General features: G+C 39.8%; 1 long non-coding RNA gene across 1 annotated transcript; it reads left to right on the top strand.

Annotated features, from left to right (window-relative positions):
• Window positions 1-42: 42 nt before the first annotated feature.
• Window positions 43-8,293, top strand: LOC129480375 (uncharacterized). The gene is made up of 3 exons (XR_008657020.1): window positions 43-126; window positions 829-914; window positions 7,939-8,293. It is a non-coding gene; the product is annotated as an uncharacterized lncRNA (long non-coding RNA).
• The last annotated feature ends 503 nt before the right edge of the window (window positions 8,294-8,796 follow it).

Below are 8,796 nucleotides of genomic sequence, written 5' to 3' on the forward strand. Positions count from 1 at the left end.
GCGGGCCGGTGCTCGGTGGGGGGGCGGGCCCGGCTCAGGTAGAGGCGCGGCTGGGCCGGAGGCCCAGGCTGCGCTGCACCCAGCTCCCCGCGATGACATCCAGTCGGCCAGGGCCCAGGGGCCAGGGTAAGAGGCAGATGGCCTTAGGTTGACTAGGAGCAGCAGAGGCAGCTCCAGGAAGACAGCGAGGGCGAGCCCTCTTTCCTCCGGGCTGCTGAAAAGAGTTTCATTACCCATCCCCATAATAATAATAATAATAAAATAACATGGCTTAAGGGAATAAAATCATCTTTAGGCAAGTGTGTTTTTGCATTTTTATTATTATTAATCTGTAGCGTACGATCTATGTAAAAGCAATGTTTCCCAGGCAGATAGCTTCCGACCAATGCCTACAGCCTCCCTTCCACCCCACCGAGGTCCTGGCAGCACGCAGATTGCTTCAGCTACGTGCCCAGTTAAAATATTAAACTCTGGAGCTGTCAGGGGTGGGAGCGAGGCACTGAGCCTGATCCAGCAACAGAATGGGGAGCAGGGGACCTCTGAGTGTCCTTGTTTCTAGGAGCTCATATGATAAGGATTTTGCTGCACTCCTGTCCTGGACAAGGCCGGCGGGATAGGTGGAAATCAGGCCACTGCCCCCACAGAATTTACTGTTCTAGTTGGTGTGGGGCGAGGGGAGCAATTGCCCTCACGTAATGTCTCCTAAAGGGAGGACATCTCAGTTGGAGTCACGGAAGATACGTCTAGTCGGTGCACCGAGCAGGGCCAGGGCATTAAATGACAGTGAATCACATAGTAAGAAATAGATTCCTTTTTGGATTCTTTCAGTTCTTCTGTATAAAAGGAGAAAGTATTCTCTCTCAAACAGTAAACTCCCTTTTATCACAGAGCAGGCTCCAGGCTCAAAGCCCTAGGTGAGCACTGATATCTAACTGGAATTTATAACATTGTTTCATTTTCATTGTTTAGTTCCATTGTTAATTGTTACTGTTATTTTCTATTTAAGGCAAGTGAAAGTGGGTTTTCTATTTAAGGTAGGGATCCAGAAGTTCTTTCCTAGCAAGTATATATGTTTAAAAAATATTTTTAAAGGGTAATTGTCCAGGTGGGACTGGGATAAGCAAAATTTCAAAAGGTAGGCAGGGAATGACTAAAGTATGGGAAACATACTTTTGCCAACAAGTAACAACTAAATACTGGAATGACTTTATTACCAGAGAACACTGCAGCGAGTTAGCTATGTGTCCCATCTAACATTTTGCTCATTTTCTCCGTAACACACATTAAACTGAAATAACATTTATTGGGCATTAGCTCTGTGTTGGACCCTGTGCTAAGCACTTTATTCATGTTGTCTCATTTAGTCTTCACAAAACCCTTGCAAGACAGGCAGCACAATCTGGAAACTGAGTCTCAGAAACATTATTTAGCCAAGGTCACACACTAATAGAGCAACAATAACTCTTTAGGCATTCTTAACATGAGCTTTATAAACCACTTCAGAATTTAGCAAGTCCATAAATCCCTTAAAATTTTGTGTTAAATTCCGTGTGCTATTTCATAGGGAAAAAACACATCATTTTCATCAACTTTTCAAAAGGATTTGTGTGTCCCCAGAAAGTTAAGAACCACTGTCATCATTATTTCCAAGGCTATCCTATGCCTTGGATTTTAAGGTCCGTTGGGGCAAAAGTCCTGTTTTCTTTTATCTCTCACTGTGCCTAGCCTAGTTCTCTATTCCCTCAGGCACTCATAGGAATTGGTTGCCCAAATTGAATGTGTGAAGCAGACAATACTGACTACAAGGGCCAGGTGCTAGTGGTTTGGGAGGCGCATCACCTTGGTAAAGCCTGCACAGACACGGGTGTTTTACAAGCCAACTCCCTGGCACCCATACAGCCACAGAGCCGTCTTAAACAAGAGGCAAGCGGCCAGCCAGGTGGACAATAGAGGGAGAAAAAAACTCTACAGGAAGTTAGCACAAGGAGCAGCACCTGGGAGAGAAGCTCAGAAAGGGGTGCCTCCCTGCAGAGCTATTCCAGGCAAGTCTGTTGATCTGGCTGTCTGTTTCTGAGAAATACTTGTGTTCCAGAGCATCAAAGACACTTCTCCTCCTCCAGAGGCACGCTGCAACACAGCTGAAAAGCTAACTGGAAGAAGTAACTGACAGTCTGGCAACACCTCTCCTACCTTTAAAAATTAAATCAAAAATCTTTCCATGCAGGCTATGTTTGTCTCTAAGTTTGTCCTCCTCTCTGTTTCTCTTTTCGCAGCCAAGTATCTTGAAGGGATAGTCGTTGACACTGGGGTCCCTATTTTCTCACTTGCACACTACTTTATTTATAGTCATCAGGCCTCTGCCCTTCCTCAGCTACTGAAACTTCTCTTTTCAAGTTATGGTTGATCTCCTCTTTGCCACAGCCATGAAAGACTTTTCTAGACCATATCTAGGTTATTTTTTCAAGATCATTTGGTATGGCTGACTGTTATCTCCTCCTTAAACATCTTCTAGGATTTTGACCTCGGTCTGCCTTATTTCTCATATCATGCACTATCTCTTTGTGATCTCATTCACATTAAGGCTTAGTTATCACATAATGATTCCCAAATCCAACTAAGACAATTTCCCTGAATTCCAAACCTGATTTCTTCTCATCCAAAAGGGAAAACATCATTTCTCCTTTCCTACCCCCAAGGACAACAGAATCATATACTCTACCAATGCTCCCTAACCTGGCACCACCAAGCAAGCAAGACCTTGAAGTCAGGGGAGGAGTCTCTGCCCCCTACCTCCCAATCCAATCAGATACTGAGCCCTTAAATGTCCCTTCTTATACATCTCCACTACATCCCTGCCTTTGATTCTCTAATGGCTATGATTTATTGAGCAATTACTATGTGCCAAACCATGCCAACTTGCATTTTCTCATCATCTCTTACCTGGACAACTTCAATATCCTCCTAATTTTGTGTAGTGTATCAGCTCTGTCCAATCTTATGATTTGTCTAAAATTTCAAATCTGTTCATATGTTTATACAATGTTAAATAATTACTTAGTAGCTCATTCTATCTTTCACAGTAAAGGTTAACTCAGCATGGGTCCTTGTCCACTTCTTCCACTGGATCTCAGTTGCTCTCCATCAGCATTTCCATCTCCATTCCCTTCTCCCTCTACCTCAGGCAACACACACACACAGCCATTCTGAAATACTTGTAGTTCCCCACAAACACCAAGGCCGTTGTCTTTCTACAAGCCATTCCTTCTGCCTAGAAAACCCTTTTCCCCATCCTCCAGTTCTCTGCTTCACCCATCTTCTCTGCCTGGTTAACTCCTATTCATCCATCAAGACTCCTCTCAGAAAATACATCTTCGAGGAGGCCTGACTCTTTTTCTATTACAATGTAGTTTGTTGCCCTTTGTTCTGCCAAAACACCCTGCAGCATACCTCTAACGATTTTGAAGAATATGTTCCCAAACATTTTCTGCAATTCAGAAATCTAAACGATTACAAAAACTAGAAACCTAAACAGAATTGATATCAGGTTATTTATAGTTTTTATCCCATTTAGTGTGACTGGTTCTATGTCTTAACTATGAAGTACTTCCCCAGGCCCTTTTACTGGTATTATGTAACATATAGTGTGTATACCATATCACTATTCTAAAAATTCTGAATTGCAAACATATTTGCCTTCAGGGGTTTCAGATAAGGGTTATAGACCTATATAACCATTGCTTTCATTGCCTGTGTCCCGTTTTAATCATGTGCTTCTTGATGCTTTGACTATCTTTTTCATGTCCAAATCACCATGACCTAATGCAGTGTCTGGCTCACTCAAAGTTTGCCGAATAAATTAAGGGTGTAGTTATGAACTTGGACTGTATTTCGTAGAACTGATTCCTAAGGTTGAAATCTGACACCTCCCCTTGCTTCCCAATTGACTGTTCCTCCTCTAGGCTACTATACCTTGCATGCACGTCACATTTCTAACTGTACAATAGTTGTTTACACTTCTATCTCTCCAGTGAGATTGAGAAGGTTAAGAAGAAAGATGATGATCTATTTACTAATCTTTGCATTTCTGAGTTTGCAATGCCTAACACAACGTCAGGCACATTATACACGCTAGGAATCCATTTTGTTAAATGATAGAGGTTAGAAAGGAAGAAGGGAGAAAGAAAAGAAGAAAAGTTTTTTGTTGTTTGTCTAAGATGAAGTCTGGTGGAAAGTGAGTTAATCTCTAGAGAACTGTGACATTGGGTTCCAAACTCAGTCACTTCACAGCATTTGTCTTTGTTTTTTTTTTTTTTTGTCACCCAGGCTGGAGTGCAGTGGTACAATCATAGCTCACTCAACCTCCTGAGTAGCTAAGACTACCAGCAACGAGACACCCCACTCAGCTTATTTTTTGATTTTTCATAAAGACAGGGTCTCACTATGTTGCCCAAGCTGGGCTCAAACTCCTGGGCTCAAGCAATCCTCTGGCCTAGGCCTCCCAAAGCATTAGGAATTACAGGCGTGAGCCACCAGACCCTGTAGTTTGTCACATTCTTGCACTACCTTTGTTAATGTTTTTATTTACATTAATTTACTTTTTATCTAAACACATATTTTAACCCTTATCCCATTTTATTAAAGGGAAGCTGAGGTACAAGGAAATATAGCCACTGAGTCAGGGTCACACAGACCATGACTGGCCAATTAGAGCCACCAGATTTCTGTCTGTAGTCATAGATCTTCCTTCCTAGGCATCCACTGTTTGAAGTTGGAGATTCTGGTCTGTTCCTCATGATGACACTGTGGTCATACGGTTAGGTCCCTCAAATGGTGTGATGCATAAGCCTCTGGTGTTTCAGTTAGACTCCCCCCAATTTGGACAAATTTGGTCAAACTGTAGTCATGTTTCCTGTAGTGGATAAATGGTCAGAGCCTCCCCAACAGTGCCAGGTTGGCTGACCATGGACAACAGGACTCTCACTTTACTTGGTATCATAAGGAATGACATAGTACCTCACATTTACTAGTTTGTTATAAAGGATATTACAAAGAATACAGATGTAGGGATGCATAGGGCAAGGTGTGGGGGAAGGGGTGTAGAGCTTCCATGACTTCCCTGAGGGACCACTCTCCAGAAACCTCCGCATGTTCCGCTATCTGGAAGCTCTAAACACATTTATCTTTAAAAGAAACTTTCTTTTAGTACCTTAGGAAAAATCACTTCCACTTATACTAAACACACAGGATGAAAACATTATTATACATTTCTCGTTTTATTCTGTATTCTGTCTGAACCCCTCTCTGTTAGAAAGAAAACTTAGCAAGCACTAAAGGGGCATGAAAACCAGAGCTGGATGCAAACTTTCTCCTTGAAATTATCAAGAGGGAAAGAGAAGCAAAAAAGTAGTCACATATTATGTGATTCAATACTATTTAATCCCCTGTCCTTAAGCCACCTACTGTTATCAAGAACCATCAGTAGAAATGGGATTGAACTTTTCTCTCTCTCCCTTACTCAGCTTCTGAATTTATGACATTTCCCCATAGCTACACGGAGACATTATTCCTTCCACAGTAGTTTCTACTATAATTAGACACTCAGTTATGTTTAAACAGCAGAATTTTTTTACCTGACCGTTAGCAAGAGAGAAAAGCTGGTTTTTTACATAGTATCTATGAAATCTCCAAGAAACAAGGAAACAAGAGTTAATACAGAAAGTTTTAGCCTGTGAGAAATTTTGTGTAAAGCTCAAGGGATGATGTTTAATGAATGTGTGTTTCTTTCACAAAAGTAGTAATAGAAAACATTTCTCAAAGAGATATAGATTTGTTTACCACAGCCATGGGGAGTATGAGAGTATGTAGAAATATGTCCCTTAATTTGTGACTTTTATGAAGGAAAACAGCTCACCAAGCGCAAAGTTGAACCAAAATGTTTTCTCTCCTGTGGCTTTTGGCCTTTCCCCTCCAGTATGGTCTCAACTGAGTAGAAAGTCATATTTTTAAATACACAATAAAGATCATGGCTTAGCAATCTTTTTATCAAAATCAAGTGGAATGAGAGTATAATGTTTATTTATCAAGTTAGTTTTGCAATCCCATGTAGAATATGCTTAAGTGACTTAGTGTCTATTTCCATTTCTTAATCCTTTAAGTTTTTTTAAAACATTTGAAAGGAAATAGAGATTATCTGATATATTCTGTAAAATGACAAACATTGTCTGACTCAACATATTTGAGATAACTAATTGTTGATTTTAAAAATCCAGTCCCAAAGTAGTTTATGAAATAGGATAAGAAACTTCATAGTAGAGTTACAGAAGACAAAATAATCAGTGTGATTCATTCTACTTTATCTCCACATTTTGATTAGAACTTTTTGTCACTTCTTTTTATTCACTTTGGTCTGGGATTTCAAAAACATTTAAAGTGACGGCAATATGTATAATGGTAATATCAATCTTTAAAAATACACATTAAAAGTTAACATAAAGCAAAACTAATTAGTGACAGAAAATAAACTGGTAACTTTTAGCCACTTATAAATAAGAAAAAGCAAACTTTGTTACCTTTGCCTGAATTCCCGGTGAATTGAACTGTGTTGGTTCTAGCGCAGGTGTTTGGGAAAGAAAAGGAAAGAGAAACTTTATTTTGTTCATTGGCATGGCATCTAGGACGCAGGGGAAGAGGAATAAAAAAAGTGACACCTTCAGAACAGAATTTGGGGGAATAAAGAGAGCCAGACTTTCAATTAAAATATTTTCATCTGGCCAGGTGCTCTATCTCACACCTGTAATCCAAACATTTTGGGAGGCTGAGGCAGGTGGATCATTTGAGCCTAAGAATTTGAGACCAGCCTGGGCAAAACACCATCTCTACAAAGAAAAAAAAAAAAGAATTAAAAATTAGGCGGGCATGATGGTGCATGCCTGTGGTCCCAGCTATTTCCAAGGCTGAGGCAGGAGGACAGCTCGAGCCCGGGGGGTGGAGGCTGCAGTGAACTGCGATTGTGCCACTGCACTCCCACCTGGGCAACAGCCAGACCCTGTCTCAAAAAACAATATTTTATTTTTGTTTCTTCCCATATACTCCTGTTAGTCCTTTCTCATTTCACCCTTTACTCTCCTCCATTCTGATTCTAAACCAGAATCAGGCTCTCTCAATTCATACATGTTTTCATCTTATTTCTGAACAAAGGGAAAAAATAATCTTGAAGGTACTTGATCTACTCCACGCATGCTTTGATTCTAGTGCCTGCTTTAGCCTTTGAATTTTGTAAAACTGTTTCTAATGGCCTTGTGTGGAACTTCTTCACCTAGGAATTCTAATCATATACTACTTATGTGATATGAGTCTTGAACTTCAAATCTGGATTTTTCTATTTAAACCAGAAAGTAAATAAATTTAATAAAAATAGAAAAATACCAACACAACTCCCCAAAACTATGTGCAGCAACTCTGGCTCCACTCTCAGAGAGACCCCAAAATTTTGGGTTACTTGGACATCCTGTAACTGATCATTTTATTTTGCCACACCCTTCCCCTTGCCTACTCTTTCAAGTACAGTATATAGCTTGCTTAAATTTCACATTGAAAGTTTTGGAAAGCCATATGAAATTATTCCAGATAACCCGCAGGTTACTAATAAAACCATAATTAGGGATCACCAACTTAGTAAACAGATACTAGAGAAAGAGTCTTCATAATCTTTAGCCCAAGCAGTCCCTTCTTTCCATATTATCATCACTTTCTGTTTTGAGCACATACTTTTCATGCTTCTGCATATAGTTAAACATGTTTCTATACTCCAAAAAGTTGTCATACCCCAGAGCCATTCACATCATAATTACAGTAGAGTTGAACATTTATATTAAAATTGTTGGCAGATGGCAATTAAGGTGCTAGAAAAATTAATCTTTTTTGGAATGTTTCTTACAGATGGAGATAAAGTATTTTGAGGAGGGAGGAGAGGGTATTTCTCCATTTACACAAAGATACTCATATGGAGCTGGGGGCAGTTCTTCCCCAAAAGGAAACATTGAACTCGAAGTTCCATGAAAGCAAGGACTGTAGCTGTCATGTCTACCATTGTATATCCCAGCACCTAGCACTGGACCTAGTATAAATTTTGTGCTAAATTAATATTTATTGACTGCATGGATGAACTCTCTATTTTATTTACGGTTCTTCCAATTTATTGCTATCTGTTTTCCATTACTTACCTTCTCTTACCCTGAAATTATGCATCTAGAATGAATTATTTTAGTAAAATTATTGATGAACATAATGGAAATATAGGGGCATTATATAAATATTACATACTATTGGTTGATTTGTGTGATGATGACATTTGAAGTTTATTTCAAATGCTTTCTTTGATTGATCATGTCTTTACAGCTAGGGCCTTCTCTTTGGCAGAGCACTTACAAAATATAGTGCATGACACACCACTAATGTTTCTCTGAATTATCTGCCTCCTTCTTGTACAGATACATCTTATCTCTCTTACATTCCTTCCACCCTCTACTCTTTATTACAATCTAGATCAGGGATCAGTAAACTTTTTATTCTGAGGGCCCGATTGTAAATATTTTAGGCTTTGCAGGCCATTATAGTTGCTGTTGCAACTATTCAACTTTGCTATTGTAATGTGAAAGTGGCCATACCTAACAAACAAACATGGCTATATTCCAATAAAATTTACCCACACAAACAGGTGGTGGACTAAATGGGCCACAGTTTGCTGACTACTGATCCAGTTTGCTAGCACACCATCCTTTCGTTTTCTAAAATATC

Source organism: Symphalangus syndactylus, chromosome 4, assembly GCF_028878055.3.
Source record: "Symphalangus syndactylus isolate Jambi chromosome 4, NHGRI_mSymSyn1-v2.1_pri, whole genome shotgun sequence".
In the NCBI taxonomy this organism is placed as follows: domain Eukaryota; kingdom Metazoa; phylum Chordata; class Mammalia; order Primates; family Hylobatidae; genus Symphalangus; species Symphalangus syndactylus.